The sequence below is a fragment of the Schistocerca americana genome, chromosome 6, assembly GCF_021461395.2.
Source record: "Schistocerca americana isolate TAMUIC-IGC-003095 chromosome 6, iqSchAmer2.1, whole genome shotgun sequence".
In the NCBI taxonomy this organism is placed as follows: Eukaryota; Metazoa; Arthropoda; class Insecta; order Orthoptera; family Acrididae; genus Schistocerca; species Schistocerca americana.
Genome location: NC_060124.1, coordinates 196609523 through 196630299, shown reverse-complemented (window position 1 = coordinate 196630299; position 20777 = coordinate 196609523).

Genomic DNA, 20777 nt, shown 5'->3' with positions numbered 1-20777 from the left:
GAATGTAGTGCCTGGTGGGTGTACTGGTTCAGTTAGTATAGTAACTGCCAAACTTCCAAGTAAACCAGAAGCAAGGGAACTGCACTGCTTTTTCTGTATAATAAATTATTTTGTTTAGTTGGTGTCTTGCAGTTAACCAAGGACCTTAAGATTTTGCATGAACCGAGGTCTGGCAGCCACATCACACGAAGAAATGTGAAAAGTGTTAACATGTAGTAGAAACCTAAGGAAACCTCATGTGTTTGTCATTTGTCTTCGTAAAGACGTAACGCCAGATCGTCACATTTGTCGCATTTCTCTCATAAAAGTTTACATTTATCACCTGGAGATTTATGTCACTTGGTGAGGTATCCAGTGGCAGCACTTGCAACAAAATGGAAACTTCAAAGTTGATGCAATTAGCAAGTAAGGAGTAGTACAAGTCAAGTTTTAGTTGTTGAAAACACCATTATTAGCCGGTTTTGCAGTTGACCAAGAACCTTAAGATTTTGCATGAACCGAGGTCTGACAGAAACATTAAACGAGAAAATGCGAAAAGTGATAACGCGGAGTAAAAACCTAAGAAAACCTCACGTTTTCGTCATTTGCTTTCGTAATGACGTAATGTCAGATCTTCACATTGGTCGCTTTTTTCTCGGAAACGTTTACATTTATCGTCTGCATATTTATGTCATGTGCTGAGGTATCCAGTGGCACCACTAGCAACAAAATAAAAGCTTCGAAGTTGAAACAATCGCCAAGTAAGAAGTAGTACATGTCAAGATTTAGCTGTCGAAAACTCAATTATTGGCAGGTTTTGGCGCCTTGCAGTTAACCGAGGACCTTAAGATTTTGCATGAACCGAGGTCTGGCAGCCACATTACACGATAAAATGCAAAAAGTTATAATATGTAGAAAAACCTAAGAAAACTTCCCGTTTTCGTCATTTGTTTTCGTAATGATGTAATGTCAGATCGTCTCATAAGTCGCTTTTCTCTCGGAAACTTTTACATTTATCGTCTGGAAACTTATGTCGCGTACTAAGGTATGTGGTGGCACCACAAGGTACAAAATAGAAGCTAAGTTCATGCAATCGGCAAGTAAGAGGTAGTACAAGTCAATTTTTAACTGTCGAAAACTCAATCATTGGCCGGTTTTGGTGCCTTGCAGTTGACTGAGGACCATAAGATTTTGTATTTAGCGAGTTCTGGCAGCCACATTACATGAGAAAATGCGAAAAGTGTAATATGTAGTAAACACCTGAGAATACCTACCCTTTTTCGACATTTGCTTTCGTAATGCCAGATCGTCACATTTGTCGCTTTTCTCCCGGGAACATTTACATTTATCGTCTGCATATTTATGTCACGTGCTGATGTATCCATGGCATGACTAGCAACAAAATACAAGTTTCTAAGTTGATGCAATCGGCAAGTAAGAAGTAGTACAAGTAAAGTCTGAGCTGTCGAAAACTCAATTATTGGCCGGTTTCGGTGGGTTGCAGTCGACCGAGGACCTTAAGATTTTGATGAACCGAGGTCTGGCAGCCACATCACACGAGAAAATGCGAATAGTGTTAATATGTAGCAGAAACCTAAGGAAACTTCAAGTTTTTATCATTTGTCTTCATAAAGACGTAATGCCAGATTGTCACATTGGTCGCTTTTCTCTCGGAAACGTTCATATTTATTGTCAGGAAATTTATGTCACGTGCTGAGGTATCCAGTTGCACCACTAGCAGCAAAATAGAAGCTTCTAAGTTGATGCAATCGGCAAGTAAGAAGTAGTACAAATCAAGATTTAGTTGCCGAAAACTCAATTATTGGAGGGTTTTGGTGCCTTGAGGTTGACCGAGGACCTTAAGATTTTGCATGAACCGAAGTCTGGCAGCCACATTACACAAGAAAATGCGAAAAGTGTTAATATATAGTAAAAACCTAAGGAAAAACTCAAGTTTTCGTCATTTGTCTTGGTAAAGATGTAATGCCACATCGTCACATTGATCGCTTTTCTCTCGGGAGCGTTTACATTTATTGCGTGAAAATTTATGTCACGTGCTGAGGTATCCAGTGGCACCACTAGCAACAAAACAGAACAGTCTAAGTTGATGCAATCGGCAAGTAAGAAGTAGTACGAGTTAAGTTTTAGTTATCGAAAACTCAATTATTGGCCGGTTTTGGTGCCTTGCAGTTGACCGAGGAAATTAAGATTTTGCATGAACCGAGATCTGGCAGCCACATTACACGAGATAATACAAAAAGTCTTAATATGTATTAAAAACCTAAGAAAATCTCACGTATTCGTCATTTGTCTCAGTAATGACGTAATGCCAGATCGTCACGTTGGTCACTTTTCTCTCGGAAACGATAACATTTACCGTCTTGAAATTTATGTCATGTGCTGAGGTATCCAGTGGTACCACTAGCAACAAAATAGAAGCTTCAAATTTGACGCAATCGCTAAGTAAGAAGCAGTACAAGTCAAGTTTTAGCAGTTGTTGTTGTTGAGGTCTTCAGTCCTGAGACTGGTTTGATGCAGCCCTTCATGCTACTCTATCCTGTGCAAGCTTCATCATCTCCCAGTACTTACTGCAACCTAAATCCTTCTGAATCTGCTTAGTGTATTCATCTCTTGGTCTCCCTCTACGATTTTTACCCTCCACGCTGCCCTCCAATACTAAATTGGTGATCCCTTGATGCCTCAGAACATGTCCTACCAACCAATCCCTTCTTCTAGTCAAGTTGTGCCACAAACTTCTCTTCTCCCCAATCCTATTCAGTACTTCCTCATTAGTTATGTGATCTACCCATCTAATCTTAAGCATTCTTCTGTAGAACGCCAGTTTTCTTTCTCCTGATAATGACATCCTCTTGAGTAGTCCCCACCCGGAGATCCGAATGGGGGGACTATTTTACCTCCAGAATATTTTACCCAAGAGGACACCATCATCATTTAACCATACAGTAAAGCTACATGCCCTCGGGAAAAATTACGACTGTAGTTTCCCTTTGCTTTCAGCTGTTTGGAGTACCAGCACAGCAAGGCCGCTTTGGTTAGTGTTACAAGGCCAGATCAGTCAGTCATCCAGACTGTTGCCCCTGCAACTACTGAAAAGGCTGCTGCCCCTCTTCAGGAACCACATGTTTGTCTGGCCTCGCAACAGATACCCCTCCGTTGTGATTGCACCTAAGGTATCGCTGAGGCATGCAAGACCCCCCCCACCAGCGGCAAGGTCTATGGTTCATGGGGGGGGGGGGGGGGTGGTTTAGCAGTAGAAACCTCAATTATTGGCCGGTTTTGGTGCCTTGCAGTTAACTGAGGACCTTAAGATTTTGCATGAACCGAGGTCTGGCAGTCACATTACATGAGGAAATGCGAAAAGTGTTAATATGTAGTAAAAACCTGATCTCTAATATCTGATGTTGCAAGTCACAAGTTCTTAAGCCAATGGGCAAAATCTGAGTTATGAATGCTGCTTACGTTTTCCTACTAAAGGGCTCAGTTGTGCTGCTAGATGTTTAGCCAGGTTGTGTGTTAGCACCCAAGTATTGCTAACTATTGGTCACAGAGGCATGGTATCCATGTGAATCTTAGGCGGTCCATATAGCCTGGGGTGATCAGGTGCCTGTGTATGGAATCTCTTGGCCCCAACCTCAGAGATCATACTCGTCTTGAGAAGTTCTCCATTGTCGCATCCTCCCCCATGACACCAACCATGCTATATATTATTAGCTCTGTTGAACAGGGAATCCCTAAATTGTCCAGGGATGGTGCCAAGGAAGTCAGAAGGAAGACTTGTTGTGCTCTGACATGGTCACCAGCACCCAAGAATAACATTTTGGCTGCAGAGAGGTCAACATTTCGATCCCTGCATGAGAATTCTAATATTGTAATATTACCAGTGGATAATGGCAATGCAACTGTTATCCTCTCTGTACTTAAGCAAGGTGTTCCAGTTACTTGATCATTCTGCATATTGCCTACAAAAAAAGGAGCCCATGACCAAGGTACAATGGAGAACTTCTCAAGAAGAGCATGCTCTCTGAGGTTGTGGCCAAGAGACTGTGTACACAGGCACCTGTCCGCCCAGACTATACGGACTGCTCCAGATTCATGGATATCATGTCTCTTTGATCAGTAGTTAGCAATATTGGTGCATCAACATACAACCTGGCTAAATACCTAGGAGTGCAGTTGAGCTCTTTAGCAGGAAATTGTGTGCACCACATTCGCAACTCAGAACATTTTGTCCATCAGCTTAAGAAGTTGTGACTATATATTCTCATTAGTTTTTATGTGGTCTCTCTTTTCACTTGAGTGCCATTACAGGAATCACTGTTCTTCATTGGCAAGAAACTGGAAGGGGAACTTGCTGATTTGTTTAAGCATGTGCTCACCACAGTTTACTTTTTATTTAATGACTAACACTTTGAACAGTCTGATGATGTCGCATTGGGTAGTCCCTTTTCACCCACTGTGGCCAATCTCTGGATGGAAGATTTTGAGGAGAGAGCACTCCAGTCACCCGAGTTGAAACCTACATGCTTTTGGCGATATGTGGATGACACCTTTGTCGTCTGGCTCCATGGCACTGCATCACTGGATTCATTTTTGCAGCAACTAAATGCTCTTTATTCAGACATCAAGTTCATGATGGAGTTGGAGGAAAATGGCAAATTACCATTCATGGGCATGTTGGTGTGGAGAAAAGAGGATGGCAGCTTGGGTCACACTGTGTAAACCTACACACATGAACTTATACTCACAGGCCACCAGCTGTCACCATCCTGGACAACGAAGTCGTGTGCTTAGGATGTTGGTCCACAGAGCACGAGCCATATCGGATTCTGACAGCTTGTCTGATGAGCTGTGCTACTTCTGTACGATATTCGGGGAGATTTGCCATGCCTTACATCCGGTGAATGCTAGAGAAGGTGAGAAGCCGGAAGAAAGAGATGAATGAACAAGGAGGAATGGTCGGTTTGCCATATGTTGGTGGTGTCTCTTCAATAATAGGAACATGATTGGAGAATCATAAAGTTAAATGTGTCTTTCGTCTGCCAACAAAACTAGGAGCTCTTTTAAGCTCAGTGAAAGATGACCTGTGTTTAAGAAGGCTTGGTGTCTAAAAGATTCTCTGTAACTGTGGAATGTAATACATTGGACAAACTTGTCATATTGTGGAGAACAGATGTGTCAAACATTGATGACACACACCTCTGGACCAGCCACAGAAATCTGCAGTGGTTGAGCATTGCTTCAATACAGGATGTTGTAAGGAATACAAGATCAATGAAATTCTGTACTGGGGCAGCGTTATTAAATAAGCAGTGGAAATTTGGAGCTCGATTAATTTGCTTAATGGGGAAACAGGATACCATCTTGGCGCAGCAGGGGATCCAGAACTGGCCATATTAAAATCACAGTGATTACAAAAAAGAACTGTTGACCGTATGAGGGGTGATGCTGTAGTGGGACACAGATATTTGGCTGACAATGGCAAGGATGGGCACACGCCAATGCAGACATATACACTCCTGGAAATTGAAATAAGAACACCGTGAATTCATTGTCCTAGGAAGGGGAAACTTTATTGACACATTCCTGGGGTCAGATACATCACATGATCACACTGACAGAACCACAGGCACATAGACACAGGCAACAGAGCATGCACAATGTCGGCACTAGTACAGTGTATATCCACCTTTCGCAGCAATGCAGGCTGCTATTCTCCCATGGAGACGATCGTAGAGATGCTGGATGTAGTCCTGTGGAACGGCTTGCCATGCCATTTCCACCTGGCGCCTCAGTTGGACCAGCGTTCGTGCTGGACGTGCAGACCGCGTGAGACGACGCTTCATCCAGTCCCAAACATGCTCAATGGGGGACAGATCCGGAGATCTTGCTGGCCAGGGTAGTTGACTTACACCTTCTAGAGCACGTTGGGTGGCACGGGATACATGCGGACGTTCATTGTCCTGTTGGAACAGCAAGTTCCCTTGCCGGTCTAGGAATGGTAGAACGATGGGTTCGATGACGGTTTGGATGTACCGTGCACTATTCAGTGTCCCCTCGACGATCACCAGTGGTGTACGGCCAGTGTAGGAGATCGCTCCCCACACCATGATGCCGGGTGTTGGCCCTGTGTGCCTCGGTCGTATGCAATCCTGATTGTGGCGCTCACCTGCACGGCGCCAAACACGCATACGACCATCATTGGCACCAAGGCAGAAGCGACTCTCATCGCTGAAGACGACACGTCTCCATTCGTCCCTCCATTCACGCCTGTCGCGACACCACTGGAGGCGGGCTGCACGATGTTGGGGCGTGAGCGGAAGACGGCCTAACGGTGTGCGGGACCGTAGCCCAGCTTCATGGAGACGGTTGCGAATGGTCCTCGCCGATACTCCAGGAGCAACAGTGTCCCTAATTTGCTGGGAAGTGGCGGTGCGGTCCCCTACGGCACTGCGTAGGATCCTACGGTCTTGGCGTGCATCCGTGCATCGCTGCGGTCCGGTCCCAGGTCGACGGGCACGTGCACCTTCCGCCGACCACTGGTGACAACATCGATGTACTGTGGAGACCTCACGCCCCACGTGTTGAGCAATTCGGCAGTACGTCCACCCAGCCTCCCGCATGCCCACTATACGCCCTCGCTCAAAGTCCGTCAACTGCACATACGGTTCACGTCCACGCTGTCGCGGCATGCTACCAGTGTTAAAGACTGCGATGGAGCTCCGTATGCCACGGCAAACTGGCTGACACTGACGGCGGCGGTGCACAAATGCTGCGCAGCTAGCGCCATTCGACGGCCAACACCGCGGTTCCTGGTGTGTCCGCTGTGCCGTGCGTGTGATCATTGCTTGTACAACCCTCTCGCAGTGTCCGGAGCAAGTATGGTGGGTCTGACACACCAGTGTCAATGTGTTCTTTTTTCCATTTCCAGGAGTGTATTTCGGCAGGCGGCTCCTGACAGAGGGCTCTGAGGTGGCCGATGGCAGGGCATAGTATGATTCTCAGCCTCTGTGCACGAATTAATCATCCAACAGGTAGCTACCAATCTGGATATTTGCACTATTGGTCATCGAAATTTCTTCTCTGGTTGTCATAAATAGGAGGCTTCGGTCACAGCCTGAGCAGTATGTTTGCTACACCTGAAGATGTCAGTCAGTTGTGCCGACAAAATATTGTGGAATTTTCGCGAGGTCCAACATCTCGCCCGAGAACCATATTTACAATTGTTTTTCCAAGTGACTGTGTAAACAACATAATTTTACGTCGTGTTTTAATCAGAAGTGGGGAGTGAAACTGCATCAAAATGATGTTGCCATTGTCAGAATACTTCATAGGGTAGTGGAATTACTAACCTGTGATTAATAGTCTGTGTTAAATCTTATAAATAATCTAATCATATAATCATGAGTTGCAATAAATCTGAAAACCAGTGAAATTAACTAATGCAGTGTTGCAAACATAATGTAAAAATTTTTCATAAAACCAGATTACAGCAAGAAACATGACAGCAGAAAGCAGCAGAAAAACCAACAAAGTATATACAGAATAGTCATGTTTCCAGCTTGCAACTGGTTAACGGGCAGTTGTAGCAGCAGAATTGCTACCTCTGAAAACAGACCTACCCCTCTCCGTGATCACTGGAAGATAACTAGATGGCAGATGCAGGTGAACAATGTAGTAGTCTTTGCAAAATGCTCTGCCATTGTCTGGGTATTGTTCGGACATATCCCTATGCTAGCACAGCTGCTATATGTGGCCAGATGCATATATATTTTTTTGATGCTTCTGATGATTTCACAAAGTTGTATTGAGTGAATTTGGTCCATGAACAAGTGCAACAACTTTCTGGTATGGAGAAATACAGATAGTCTTTCCTTTCCCTCACTGCACCTGCAAATGGAACAATGTTACCGTTTCCACGAACTATGAAAAAATATCACAACTGACATCTTGATCAGCAAATATGGTTTAGTCTGTCTAACAGTAAAACTGCAAAAATGTTACGCATCCAGGTGGCAGTGGTGTGGCCACCATTCAACTGGACAAGAATCAGCGCCATCAAAACAGTTTTTCCATGTGGCTTCAGAGAAATTTTTGCAGACTGCCCTGGTAGTTTTTCTCTACACATTAGACATAGTTGCCCCTCATTTTAAGGATGCCTGTCAACAATGTTTTTGCAAGTGTCACACAGTGGATGTTTGTCAGAGATGGCTGTGTCATCAGCAGTTGTGCATCAGTGCACATAAACAGCATCTAAGAGCCAAGGGTAGCACCATGTCAGAGCCGGTCACCTCAGCCTTCAGGCTCACTCGTTGCTCGTTACCACTTTGAGCTGTACTTCCAGCAATGAGGGGCAATGGGGCTGGGGAGCCTCTCGTGGTTCACCTGATACAAGTTTCCATTGCGTTTATGAGACTCGTAGACACTCGAGAGCCATTTGTTACAGAACTATAATGATGAAAGAGGACAATGTTATCAGATGGGATGTACAAGCTGGTGTAGTTCCTGCTGGAATAAGTTCAAGGTACTGTACTAGTTTAACTGTATTGTGAAATTGTATAATTTAATGTTAGATGAGCGAGGTGCCCATTATAATGTTTCTGTTTTTCCTGAAGTTCACTCTTACAGGCATGTCAAACAAGAGTGCTCAAGATTTATTTTCATATCACTTTTACTTTCTGAACAGTGTCAGGTTAGAGCTTGTAATATATTATTAGAGGGCTCAGTTTATTTGTGAATGTTGTTATGAATGCAGACTTATGTGCTTGTAACAGATACCTATGGTTTGCAGGTGAACCAAAGACATGTTGGGTTAAAACTTTTGTATTCCATGCTGCTAATTGCTTCCACTTGCTGACCAAAAGGTCTTGTAAACTAAATTTCATTTAATCTTGAACTTACTTCTAATGTTCATTTTGTCTATTTAAGACTTCCTTGGAAAGGTATGATCTGTATTTGATAGTGGAAATAAATCACTGTCTATCAGATATTTTTAATGTATGATTTAAATTATAATGTCGACAAATAAGTTAAATTAATTAGTGATGCATCTTGCTGAATGCTCACTTTTTTGAAGGGCCATCAACTCTGCTGAAGGAAAGTTTATCAAATCACCTCTAGCTCTTAGTGTCTAAATCTTCTAAAGTGCCTTCTGCTCTAATGGACTAATAATAACGTGGTGGGTAGTGCAATGTTTCGTTATGTAGTGTGTTTTTATTACTATGTCTCCCAATTTAGAACCTGTGCTGTGTTTTTACAAGTCTGATACCAAATTTATTTACATTTAATTCAAAGCTTTAGAAAATACAACTAACTTCAGATAGCCAGGACATTGGATATTCACCTTACAAACTACAAAACCAATGCATTTCTTTAACTCATAGTCTAATTTTAGTTAACTCAGAACAACATAAGCTGAAAAGCTTAGTCAGGACGAAGGTCACTTTTGAAAATATGAAAATATAAATGTTTTTCTTCAATACTGTACTGAGGGGATTGTCCAACAGATTTCAAATTGAGACATTGTGGGAATAATAGTCATAACAATCATAACATTTTCCACTTCACTTTTCATTGCCGTATAGTTAAAAAAAAAAAAAATTTAAGGAAGCTATTTTCAACAGAACAGATGTTTATTACTGCTATTTCGAATTCCAGGTAGTGGCCGAAAGGGATACCTGTGATTCTGTGGGTTCTGTTCAGTGCCAAAGAGAGGACTGCAAAGCATTACTCGAATATAGGGGAAGCACCATGAGCATGGAAAGACACACATGCCAAAGTATCACACATTTAACATCTACATGTTTGATTAGCAATAGAGAGACAATCAAGGATAAGTGTGTACAAATGTGTGCACTGGATCTACGTTTGTTCAACATTGTTAGTGGGTAATGGTTTGTTAGCCTTTCACATAAACTAATCAATATTGGTGCAAAGTACGGGACAGTGAGACCACAAGAGATTTTGGCTTCTCCAAGACCTGTCTCTCAACACATACAAGATATTGCCAATCAAGCAAGGAGTGAGATCTTACCTTAAGTAAAGAAAGCTATTGACCAGAATCAGTGTTGTATGATGTGTGATCTTTGGCAATTGTTTCAAATACATTATCTGACTGTCACATTTAGTATCATCATAGACTCTGAGGACAGGTGGGAACTGAGAAACGATGTGCTCCTCATAACAAAGTTTTCCGACATTTTGAAAATGAGGGAAAATATTCTTCCACAGACTTATATGAAATATTGTCTGAGATAGATGTATCTTCTTTGGAACTAAACAAAATGACATTTGTGATGGACCAAGGGCTGAACATAAAGAAAACTCTTCGATGCCACAAATGTCTGCCATGTGCAGTTCACTGTATAAACACAATTCTAAGGCACACATTGGGTAAGTTCCTTAGTAAAGAATTGTCTGATATTTATGAATCCATCCAGGTAGTGCATAGAACTGTAGGTTATATGAAACTCCCTTGTTTGTTGGCAAAAAAAAAAAAAAAAAAAAAAAAAAATTACATCAAAATATTGAAATGAGATGGAGTAGCACCTACATGAGGTTAGATTCGTTCTATTCACACACACACACACACACACACACACACACAAAAAAGCAGCACAAAGTGATATCTTTGTGTCAATCTGATGTAATGGAGGGTGTAATTAAATTCCTTGGTTATTTTAAAGAGGCCACATATGATCTGGAAGGTGAAACAGAACTGACCCTGCCTTTTGTGATGGTATGGGCATTTAGTTTACTAGATACATACCAAAGTGAAGATGGCAATGCAATAGTTAAATTGCTGAAAGAACATGCAGAAATATACCTAAAAGAGGAAGTTGTTAATGAATTACAGGCTTCTCCTTAATGGCTACAGCCTAATCAATTTTTCAAGGAACTCTTAGTAATGGGTGAAGAAAAGAAAGAAAATATTTATCAAACTGTCCATCAGAAGCTAAATAGTGTAGCTGTGGAAGAAGAAAAAGAAGAGCCTATTTCCTCTCCCATAAAGAAGTTTTGTGGCTGGCATTCATCAACTTCTAAACACAAAGATGAACTTGAGAAATATTTGGACATGGGTGCCCCAGGTGGCAACGTCAAGAATGTTTTGTCATGGTGGAAGGACAGTGCCTGTGCCTTCCCCAAGCTATTTAAAGTTGCAAAAGTAATCCTCCGCATTCCCACCAGTAGCGGTGCACCCATTGTCTAGGGATAGCATCTTTGTTTAGTAATCAAAACGTCCTCTGTCCCACATTTGAACACTGCCACCGCTTAATTTTGAATAAAAATCATTGGTAATGGCAGCTGAAGACTTTTGGCATAAGAAGCCACCCTCCTTCAGCCAACAGCCTTGGCAAATAGGGTGGAGGAACAGACAGAGGTTCAGGGTGCACTCTTGCCCTTGCAGTTGGAAACTGCCCCTAAAGGTGGAAATCAGCAATGAGGCATGAATGAGAATGCAGAAGGCAAAGGAAACCACTGCATTAAAAGCACATAATGTGTATCCGCAGGACATGTCGCCTGTAATTAGAAAAGTGTCATTGTGATCTGTCTACTGGCTAAAGATTCTGGACTAGTCCCGCATTCCAATCTCCGGGAGGGGAATGCCAAGGGAGAAGTGAACATGAGAAAAAGTTTGCACAACCAACAAAAGGATAACATTCTATGAGTTGGGGCGTGGAATGTCAGAAGTCTCAACACGGTAAGGAAACTATAAAATCTGGGAAGGGAAATGCTAAGGCTCAATCTAGTTATAGTGGAGTTTAGCGAAGTGGAATGGAAGGAAGACAATGATTTCTGGTCAGATGAGAATAGGGTAAAATCAGTAGCAGCAGAAAATGGTATAACGGGAGTAGGATTCATTGTGAATAGGAAGGTGGGGTAGAAAGATAGTTACTGTGAATAGTTCAGTGATACCATTGTTCGCATCAGAATAGACAGCAAAGCAGCACCTTCAATGATGGTTGAGTTACACATGCTGATGTCGTGAGCCAAAGATGAAGAGAGAGAGAGAAAGTATATGAGGATATTGAATGGGTAAGTCAGGGAGATGAAAAACTAATAGTCATAGGGGATTGGAATGAGACTGTAGGACAAGGAGTAGAAGAAAGGGTTATGGGAGAATATGGACTTGGTAGTAGGAATGAGAGAAGAAAATGACTAATTGAATTATGCAGTAAATTTCAGCTAGTAATAATGAATATTCTGTTCAATAATCACAAGAGGAGGAGATGCACTTGGAAAATGCCAATATATACTGGAATATTTCAGTTAGATTACATCATTTGCAGGCAGAGATTCCAAAATCAGATACAGGATCGTAAGGCATACCCAGGAGCAGATATAGATTCAAATCACAATTTAGTAGTGGTGAATAGTAGGCTGAAGTTTAAGAAACTTAGTCATGAAAAATCAGTGCACAAAGTAGTGGGATACAGAAGTACTAAGGATTGAAGAGATATGCTTGACGTTCTCTGAGACTATAGACACTGCAATAATTGATAGTTCAGTAGGCAGTTCAGTTGAAGAGAGATGGACCTCCCTAAAAAGGGCAATCACAGACGATGGGAAGAGAAACATAGGTACAAAGAGGGTAACTGTGAAGAAACTATGGGTAACACAAGAAATACTTAAGTTGCTCAGTGAAAGAAAGAAGTACAAAAATGTTCAGGGAAATTCAGAAATAGAGAAGTACAAATCACTTAGGAATGAAATAAATAGAAAATGCAGGGAAGCTAGGGCAAAATGGCTGCATGAAAAGTGTGAAGAAATCAAAAAAGAAATGTCTGTTGGAAGGACTGATTCAAGTAGACAGAAAAGCTCAAACAGCCTTCATTGAAATTAAAAGCAAGGGTGGTAACATTAAGAGTTCATTAGGAATCCCACCGTGAAATGCAGAGGAGAGAGCAGATATGTGGAAAGAGTACATTGAAGGTCTCTTTGAGGGGGAAGACTTGTCTGATGATATGATAGAAGAAGAAACAGGACTCGATGTAGAAGAGATAGGGGATCCAGTATTAGGATCAGAATTTGCAAGAGCTTTGGAAGACGTAGGACTGAATAAGGCAGAAGGGATAGATAACATCCCATAAGAATTTCTAAAATCATTGGGAGCAAGTTGTAACAATATAACTATTCATGGTGGTGTGTAATATGTATGAGTCTGGCAACATCCATCCGATTTTCAGAAAAATACATCATCCACACAATTCCCAAGACTGCAAGAGCAGTAAAGTGTGAGAAATATAGAACAGTCAGCTTAACAGCTCATGCAACCAAGTTACTGACAAGAACAATGTGCAGAAGAATGGAAACGAAAACTGAGGATGTGTTGGATGATGATCAGTTTGGCTTTAGGAAAGGTAAAAGTACCAGAGAGGCAATTCTGACATTGTGGTTGGTAATGGAAGCAAGACCTAAGAAAAATCAAGACAAGTTCATAGGATTTGTTGAACTGGAAAATGCATTTGACACTCTCAAATGGTGCAAAATGTTTTAATTCTGAGAAAAACAGGGGTAATGTATGGGGACAGATGTACGTACAAGAACCAGAAGGGAACAATAAGAGTGGATTAAAAAAGGTGTAAGACAGAGATATAGTCTTTCACCTCTACTGTTCAACCTACACATCGAAGAAGCAATGATGTGAATAAAAGAAAGCTTCCAGAGTGGAATTAAAATTTAAGATGAAAGGTTATCAGTGACAAGTTTCGCTGATGACATTGCTGTTCTCAGTGAAAGTGAAAAAAACAATGAGAAGAAGGAGGAGTAGGATGACAGAACATATGTAAAGACATCGAGGAATAACTTGCATGGTGCTAGAGGGAGCTGTAGAGGGTGAAAACTGGTGGAGAAAACAGAGATTGGAATATGTCCAGCAAATAATTGAGGATGTAGGTTGTGACTTGTAGCAGCTCCAGTTCATTTTATCTTTGTTTTCCTGGTGCCTTCTTTCACTAGTGTCTCGATAGGCAGTGTGAATTTAACTTGATTGCTGGCTCAGAGAGTTTGAAATAGGCAGGCAGTGGGTTGTGAGGTGAGAATGGGCAGGAGGGATGCAGTGTGCACCTGTGGGTTTTTGCGTGCTAACTTGTCACTCCTTTGGTTAGTGGCAGTCACACTGCTGTGTTGATGATTTCCTCCTACAGCCTTCAGCGGATTTGCACTATCCTGTTTATCCTTGCTGTGCAGACCTGGATGCTTGAAGTTTTGCCCTCTATGTTTCCATGTATGCAAGGACCACTACCGGAAAATTTTGCAGTCAATATTGCTCGCACTCTGCTATCTGTGCCTCTGCTGTTGGTGCCTTATGGATCACTGGAACATTTTAATTTATCGTGATTACTCCTGACCACAACTGTGTTGTACCTTCATATTTATTTCATTGATGGAAATTTTGGGCGTAAATTAGTGGCTGTCCATGAGTTGGTGATAAAGTGTACCACTGAGACCTATACTCGCTGTGGATTACTGACGCCATAAGCCATGCAGCACTTTCAAATTAAAATTCAGTGGTATACTTGTGAAACTTTAACTTTTGCCTCATGTGTATGGCAGTCTGCTGTTTGAGCTTTAGTGTTTAATGACGTTCTTTATTCAGTTTTATTAACTTGGTCATGAGCTGTGCGGTGGAATTCCTGTTCACTGAGTTTGAGTTCTTTTTACATTTTGTAAGGTTTTAAATTTTACTAATTTTTTTACGCTCACTTACCAGTGGTTTAAGATCTATTTCCTTCAGGCACTGTTTGAGGGTAATATTTGCTGCCTTATTTTATGATGGATTTTTAGGTCTTATAGCCATGATCTCTTAAAGTGGCGTTGATTGTTGTTCACGTAATTTGTATTTCTGTAGCCTGTATCTCACCTAAGTGGTGTTTGTTATCAGCGCCAGTCTTGTGAAGCGTGGGCCCAACATTTCAGCAGCTGCCGGCCACAAGAGCTTACGCTGTTCTGCCTGATCCGTACCTTCCGGCTGTGTTTCAGTCATGTCTGCTATTGCTATAGTGGAACTGTTCACCTTCGCGGCTTGCCTTCTTTAAGTTAAGTTTCCTTACTTAAGGCTCTGATTACTTGCTTTAATTTCCAAATATTCTGCCTAAAGGCCTATATGTGAGTGATGTAATTAAATGTTGACATAGTTCCTTTACCTGTTCAAATACTTTTGTATATACTTGGTGTGCTGAGGAAAATTTTAATGTAATTTCCATTCTGATTGCCATCTCCTTAGATTTCTACTTTTAATTATAACTCACCATTCTTTGCTTGAGCCTAATTCGTCATTGTATCTGTTCTATGGAGGTAAGAAAATTTATCAGATCTGCCATGCTTGGGTGTTTATTCTAAATTACCAGTTCTTAACTTAACAACTGTGACTAAGAAGATTATGGAAGAGTTATCTTTTACTTACCTACTGTTTAAGAGAGGTTTTATTATGATTTATTTTTTATTTGCTTTTGACACTGGTTCCTTGGACCAGCAGGCATTGAAAGTTTAGTCATGTCAGTCTGTGGTTAAATTTCTAAAACGCTTATTTTCCTAATTTAATAGGCTCTTATGTTCAGAGATATTGTATTTTATTTTATGCCATTAAATGCATTATAAATAAATATCATCATTCAAAGGATAAATGATGCAAAAATTGTGGACCCCCCCTTCCATGTTACTATTTTCCTATCCCAACCTGTATCTTGAGGTTTCAGTGGTATCCATAGTGCATAGTTATGTTCTTACCGAGTAAAAGGGAGGGGGGGAGGAGTTTTCTGTACCTTTAGTATCATTTGTCCTTGGAACTTGAAATTTATGTTCAAAACTGTTTCACAGAACCATATATGGGCATGGAACACAGAGGTTAATTGGGTGTATTGTATCTCAAGTGTGAGCATCTAGAATGTGAATTACAGGTGCAAAGCATCCCTGTTGGAGGTGGTGTCAGGGAGCTAGCAGCCAGATTACTTACAGCATTAAATAACACTCTTCGCATTTACCCTGACACCATTGGCGAAGTAGGTGCAGCTATTTCTACTGCTTCCGCGACTGTGGACAAAATGTCTCATAACATTCAGTTTTTGGAAGGTAATCAGCCCACTTGAAGGCAATTGTGTAGAGTTTAGGTGCATTTGTTTCAGCGGAGTAATCGCCTTGCTGATTTAAATCATCTTGAGCTTAGTGATCAGCAAAAGGAGACTGTTAAGCAACTGCTTGTTCGAGTGAAAGATTTACAGGTTAGTGTTGATTCATTGGGTTTGGATATTGAAGTGGTTAGTGTCTAAGAGGGCATTTTGGCCAGTAATCAGTCACAAAGTTTAAGACATGCTGATCAAGGCTTTGGTAGGTTGGTCTCGGGCACATTTGCTAAATTGCCTAATCCTATTATGTGTTTGTTCAGTGGTATTTCTGAGTTAGCTATTGATCAATAGAATCAAGTTTGTGAAATAGTATGGTTGATTGTCCGATTTGAACTTCGTGCTGATGCATTGCGAATGTCACATTATGTTATACTTTACCCTTTGTTGAGGGGTTTGTTAAATATATTATTGTCCGAGATACTTTAGAATCACGAAACTTTGTGACAGCTCAGGGCTACAATAATAGAGAGAAAGTTATCATCTCACATCCAGAATGAGCTTGAGTGTGTACATTATTGGCAAGTGCAATTACTTACTGAACCCTTGTTTCAATGTATTGAGCATGTTCATAGTGCTGTCTCTGACTTGCAAACGAAAGCTACTGAACGAGACAGCATTTCAAACCTTTTGGAAGGCATGACACCAGAAGATGGGTCATATCTTGTTTTTGCTCAGAAACGTACTAACTCTTCTGAGTTAAATGAATTAGTTACTTCTATGGAAGCCCTTAGGTTCGTGGATGAGCAACGCGATCAGGGTAAGGGCTTTCGATCAGTCCCTCCTACCTGAAGTAACAACTATTGTCAGTCATTTACTCATTCGCTGGTAAATGTTGTTTTTGGTATGTTTACCATAGCCATTTAGCACATGGATGTCCGATTAGGCGTGGGCCTAGACCTAACAGCTGACACCGCCAGGCACAAGCTAAAACTTCTTTGAATAAGCTTCCTGCACATTATGCACATATTTGTGTTCTTGATGAACTTTCTGTTCCACATGTTTGTGGTGCCCGCCACAACAGAGAACCCATTTGTGGCCTCTTGGATTCTGGAAGTTTGGTTTCATTGCTCGACTATAGTTGGTATCTCGAGTTTAATAATTTGTGTAAGTTGTCTCAGATATGCCCCTCTTCCCAAGGTGTCGTGTCGCCAATGGGTAGAAGTTGCCTCTGGTGGGTGAGTTTATCCATTTGTAATTTTTCTTGACCCCTTAAACTCATTGTAGTTAAGAATCTGTCAGTGACTTTGCTGCTCAGGTGAGATTTCATTCAACATCAGCATTGGGTGTTGACTTCACAAGTAACACCTTTCGCTTTAAATTTTGTCCATCTGTCTGTTTGTGTCGTTTCATTAATAATATCAGTCCTCTAAGAGCTGGGCAATCATCAGATTTGATTTTAGTTATTGTAATGGCACTCAGGCTGGACAGTTACTGAGTGTTTTAGAACAGTTTCCCAATGTACTTACTAATAAATTGGGTCTGACCTATCAAATTCAATGCAGAATCCATTTGGTTGATGATACTCCGATGACTAATCCCCCTTACTTTCTCTCACCCCCTAAGATGAGAATATTGGGGCAAAAGACTGACGATATGCTGCAGAATGGAGTTATTAGACGATCAACATCTCCATATGCATCACACATGTCTGTGGCTACAGGTGCCTGAGACTGCAGTCACCTGTGTGTGTGTGTGTGTGTGTGTGTGTGTGTGTGTGTGTAGGGGGGATTGTCGGGTATCGTGTTTCTGACGAAGGCCTTACGGGCCGAAAGCTTCATTTGTGACAGTTTTTTTGTTATGCCTATCTGCGACACAGCATCTCCGCTATGTGGTAAGAGGCAACTTTCCTGTTCATAATATTGTTTCACTCCATCCTGGATTTTCCTTTCCATTGTTTGATTTTCACCAATATCTCTGGTGCCTGAAGGGGCAAGGCGAGGATTATAGGCCAGTTGTTGATTTTAGGGTCCATAATGAGAAGGTTATTTTTAGGTCATTTCCCCCTCTCTGATAACCGTAACTGTTTCACTTGGGCTGCTTGTGCTTGCTATTTTACTGTACTTGACTTGAATCATACTTACTGCAAGATACCTATGAGTGAAGAATCCAGGCATGTTACTGCATTTTGTACATATTGGAATCTGTATGAATTTAATTTGGTACCATTTGGCTTGGATACCAGGGCTGCTGTCCATTCATGACTTTTAGATCACGTATTAGGTGACCTTGAATTTGGTAAATGTATATAATAATCTGGATGATGTCATCATTTCTAGTCGCTCCTTTCATGAACACATTTCTCATGTCGAGCAGGTTTTGCTGAGGCTTTGTTCTGCCATCAGAAGTTATTCTCACTAGGCAGCAGATTTCTTTCTTGGGTCACCTGGTTACTGTGGATGGTTTTAGGATTGAACAAGAATGTACCTCCAATTTGAAAAATATTTCTCCCCCGAAGAATTAGAAAGCTGTGGCCAGGTTTTTGGTATGGCCAGCTGTTTTAGGAAGTTTGTGTCTAATTTTGCTCAGCTTGCTGCCCTGTTAATAACTTTCATAAAAATAGGGGGAAATTTTGTTTGAGGGGAGAGAGTCGGCAGTCTGCCTTTGAAGCCATGAAACTACCTTTAGTAAACCTTTGGTATTGGCTATTCCAGATTTTGGGAAGAGATGTATAGTTCAACCTGATGATTCCAATGCTGGAGTTGCTGCCACACTTTCACAGAAGGATTCAGGTGAAAGGTGCCCTCTAGCTTTTGCCTCAAGGAGGTTAGTATGTCATAAGCTGAAATACTCGGTTTATAGTGGTTTATTTAGGAACTTTAGTAGTCTTCAACTGGAGTTTTTTGTGTTTTCTAGTGAAATAATTTCAGAAGAACCTTTTGGGAACTGTTTTCAGCTTCGTTACTGTGTCATTAGACGTTTGATTCTCTTTCTGTATTAGTCTTTTGTTATATTCACATTTGTTGTTTATTAATACTGTTAATAATAATAGTTACTTCCCTTGTAGAGTAAGTTTGTGATTATTGTAGTCAGGTTTTTAACATCTTCTTATTGTAGTAGCGGAACTTAGAAAAAGTAAAATTTTACCATGAGTGAGAAGTGTGGGCTTTGCCGTAGGTTCGTGAGTAGTGGATTGCGATGTGAGACTTTTTCGAAGTATTTTCACTGGGGGGAATGCAGTGGGGAAGCCAGTAGGCATTCTGGTGAGATCCTCTCCTGGAACTGCAGGTTATGTAGCAAGAGTAAGTTAATAGAGGAGCAGGAGCGTAAGATCTGTGCCCTTCAGGTGCAGTTGAAAAACGCACAGGAGGAGCTAGATAGGATGAGGAGGGAGAAGGGGGTTGGGGAATGGGAGCTGGCTGTTAGCAAGAGATCTGCTAGGAGAAGAAGATTTTCAGATAGTTTTACTATTGGTGTTTACAATAGATATGACCAACTGTCAGAGTCTAGTGGAGAGGAATCTCTAGTAGCTATAGATGTAGGAAGTATGCAGCAGACCTCAGTAGTTACGGTGTCTAGAACAGTTGCAAAGTCAAAGAGGAAGAAGAAGGTTCTGCTGTTAGGTAGTTCTCATGGCAGAGGTGTAGGCCAGCAGTTGCAGGAAGTGCTGGGGAGTGAGTACCAGGTCACCAGCATTGTGAAGCCTAATGCAGGATTGGCTCAGGTGACTGTTAACATAGGGGGTTTATGTAGGGATTTTACTAAAGAGGATCAGGTAGTGATTGTGGGTGGGGCTGGTAATAGTATTGATAGGGATGGGGAGTATGACATAGATGGTGACCTGGAAAAGATAGCCACTCAGACTGGCAACACGAATGTGCATTTCGTGGAACTGTTTCAGCGTCACGATCAGCCTCATCTTAATACAGCCGTCAGGGGTAATAACATGAGGCTAGGGGGTGCGCTGAGGACAGAAGGCATGAGTCGCATTTCAGTGGTGTCGGTGGAGTCTATCATCAGGACGGGTTTCACTAGACATGGCCTGCACCTCAACAGGTGTGGGAAGGGGAGGTTGGCAAAGCTTATAGGTGACAGCATAGGTGGGGTTGGTGGGATCACTCATGGGAAAATTCCTGCGCTAGTGGGTGTTAGAGCTGTACCTCTTTTAGATTGAAGTTAGCTGAAGGTATTCCTACTTAAGGGAAGTCTCTCAAACAAAGGAACCACTTTTGACAAAGCTTAGGTATCCGAGTAACGAGGGAATTAGTATATTTCATCAAAATATACAAGGTATTAGAGATAAAGTTAGTGAACTGCTTATAGATGTTGACTCTGAAATTATTGGTATATCTGAACACTTCTTATATAAGGAGATCATTCAGAGGCTTCCTTTACCAGGATACAGGTTGGCTGGCAGCTTTTCGAGGAGCTCTTTGCGGTGTGGGGGAGTAGCCATGTATGTGACAAATGGCATCCCATTTGAGTCAATTGATGTTTCAAAGTACTACACTGAAAAGGTGTTTGAATGTTGTGCAGGTGTGGTTAAATTTAACGAAGCTAAACTTCTAACTGTTGTTATTTATAGATCCCCAGACTCCGATTTCACAACATTTTTGCTAAAGCTAGAGGAGGTTCTTGGTTCACTTTATAGGAAATACAAAAAGTTAGTTATATGTGGTGACTTCAATATTAATTGTATAAGTGATTGTGCAAGGAAGA